Below are 2973 nucleotides of genomic sequence, written 5' to 3'. Positions count from 1 at the left end.
GGAAGCGTATTGCTGGCAGTCGCCATCTGCCATTCTGACTTGTGCATGCTGAACAATATCTCCACCAACATGTCCGTTATTAAAGAAGCAAGGTGATCCACTGCAAATGTGTGCCCGTTTGCGTTACCTCGATGAAAGTATGGATTCGGGAGTATTTCAGGCCGGTACTGTAGTAGGGTATTATAAAAAAACACTGTAGCAAAAATACTGCAACAGCATTGTTTACATCCGGCCGAGAAAACAGGAAAACAGGGAATCCAGACGGGTGTGTGGAAATTCCACACGCTCGTGTGAAAAATCCACAGGACCCCCTAGTGTGACACTAGTGTTGAGAGTTCTTCTTGGTAACTCTTGTGGGTGATTGACACACCATGAGAGTTAGACAAATCTAGATTGGAGAGGGTTGAGAGGGTGAGTCGAGAGGTAGCGGTGCGTCAACTTTCCCCTCCGGAGTGATCTATCCTACCTCCACATTCCAAGAGTTCTTTGCGGCCATAGTAGAGTGAATGGGCTAAGGGATGACCTTCCGCTGGGGCTTAGTTGCGAGTGCAACGGAGTGAAGCGTTGACGTGATTTTAGCACTTAGGGCAAAATTGTGGCTAGGGATCTTCCACCTGGACCAAAGGATTAGGTCTATACATAGGAATAGGGTTTATCACTTAGAATCCCTAAAGCCCATTGCAATTCTTTGCGAGTGCGAGGTTGAGAGGTTATTCAATCTCTACTCAGGGACATGTATAGAGTTAGGCATGGTTGGCCTTAGATTTGGGATCATCTAATTAAGGATTTCCATGACTCATTGTTGCATCAATTAGGAAGTATAATAGAGGGTTCTTGCACTTGAAACGAGTGTCCTACGTGGATCAATATCCGGGTACCCATCTTTATCGATTGCCTTACCTTCTCCTTTACTTGTACTCTCTATCTTGTTGCTTTTATTTCCATTATTTCAAATTTTGTCACACTTATCACTATTCATCTTTCACATTAGTTAAGAAACAACTTAACTGTCTTTATTCCCTACTTTCTGTGGATACGATACCCACTCATCTGGGATTATTACTTCGACACTTGTGCACTTGTGTTTTACACAAATATACGGATGTGTCAAGTTTTTGGCGCCGTTGCCGGGAAGTAGGCCTTTAGAGATACTTTGCACTTTGTTTTCATAGCTATTCATTTATTCATTCTATTTCATATTTTCTTATTCTATCATCGTTATGATTTCTTTTTCTTTCTTTTTGGGTGCAGCTCTTGGTTATGTCCCGAGGGAACCCCTCAATATTGATTGAAGGAGATCCCGAACTTGAACGTACACTGAGAAAAAAAGGGAAAGAACCTGTGCAAGAACAGTCTAATCTAGCTGATTTGGGAGTAAAAGAATCTCAAAACATGGCAGAACAGAATGAGCAACAGCGGACATTATCCGATTCTGCCGGACCTTTACTATTGGAAACACAATCGAGCATTGTGCGTCCCCTGATTATAGCTCAGAACTTTGAGGTGAAGCCGGCATTCATCCACATGTTGCAGCAATCTGCACAGTTTAATGGTTTGGCTGATGAGGATCCGACATGCTTAAGATAAACGGGGTAACGGATGATGCCATCAAGTTGAGAGCCATCCTATTTTTCTTGAAAGGGAGAGCGAAGCAGTGGCAACACTCATTACCTAGAGCATCAATTACCACATGGGAGGAGATGGTATAAACTTTTCTTGGCCGTTATTTTCTCCCGGAAAATCTGCAAAGCTTAGGAATGATATCTCATCCTTTGTACAATTGGAATTGGAGTCTCTATTTGAGACGTGGGAAAGGTTCAAGGAGCTCCCCGAGAAAGTGCCCACAACATGGATTCCCGGAGTGGATGATTGTTTAAAACTTTTACAACGGTTTAAATCCAAGTACAAGGCAACTCTTGGATGTAGTACAAGAGGTACCTTTAGATAGCAAGACCCTCAAAGGAGGCCCGCAACTAATTGAAGAAATGGGGTTAAACAACTACCAATGGAATGCTAGGGAGAAGAGGTGGTCGGCCTCCATGAGATAGATTCAAGAACCTCATTGGCGGCTCAAGTGGAATCATTGAGTAAGAAGTTAGATTTCCTAACTCTCAAGAGAGTGGCGGCCAGTGACTACTTGCACCGGGTGTGGTGGAGGACATGCTCCCTGCGATTACCCGATCTCTATTGGTGATGCATCTTCGGTTGAGAATGTCGATTTTGTAGGTAATGCTATGAGGAATCAAGGAAACCCAAACAAAAACACCTACAATCCGGGTCGGAAGAGTCATCCCAATTTCTCATAGAGCAACCAAGGTCCACAAAGGCCATAGGGCCACCGGTTTCCAACAACAACAAAGAAGACAAAAAAATGGAAAAACAGTAGTTTCACGCTTGGAGACCCGATGAACGATTTGGAGAAGGCCTTAACTAGGTTTGTGCAATCATCTCGATAGAAGGTTCCCTATCGCTGAGGCTACACTCGCAACCACATCGCCTTTTTGCATACTCTTGAAGATCAAGTAGGGCGATTGCGTGTCCTTATCAAAAAGGCCACAAGTGGTCGTGGAGGTTGAGGGTAAGCTTCCCGAGTGAGAAACCCAATGAACACGCACTCCGAGGTTATAGAGGTTGAGAAGGGAGCAAGAAGATAAGGGAGGTGGCACCCCACCTTTGAAGCTAAGAATCCTCATCCCTCTAGATTGAAGAATGACCAAGGGGATGAATAAAGATAAGAAGTTCCCCGAGTTTGTTCAAACAACTCCACATCATTATTCCTTTTGTTGAGGCATTGGCCCAAATGCCTCAAGTATGCAAAATTCTTCAAAGACTTGTTAACCAACAAGAGAAAGTTAAAGGAGAGTGCTTCAGTGATTTTAAATGCATCTTGCTCGGTGGTTTTTTCTAAAGAACATGCCGAACAAGAAGAAAGACCCAGAAAGCTTCATCATTCAGTGTAATATTGCCAATTTA

The 2973-nt window shown here is 43.5% G+C and overlaps 1 non-coding gene across 1 annotated transcript; it reads right to left on the bottom strand.

The window, feature by feature from the left end:
- Positions 1-1747: 1747 nt before the first annotated feature.
- Positions 1748-1855, bottom strand: LOC120269582. Its single transcript, XR_005539231.1, has one exon. It is a non-coding gene; the product is annotated as a small nucleolar RNA R71 (small nucleolar RNA).
- Positions 1856-2973: the final 1118 nt, after the last annotated feature.

The sequence above is a fragment of the Dioscorea cayenensis genome, chromosome 9 (genome assembly GCF_009730915.1).
Source record: "Dioscorea cayenensis subsp. rotundata cultivar TDr96_F1 chromosome 9, TDr96_F1_v2_PseudoChromosome.rev07_lg8_w22 25.fasta, whole genome shotgun sequence".
Taxonomy (NCBI): Eukaryota; Viridiplantae; Streptophyta; class Magnoliopsida; order Dioscoreales; family Dioscoreaceae; genus Dioscorea; species Dioscorea cayenensis.
The sequence above is the reverse complement of the archived record's forward strand: the minus strand, read 5'-3'. Positions and strand labels throughout refer to the sequence as shown.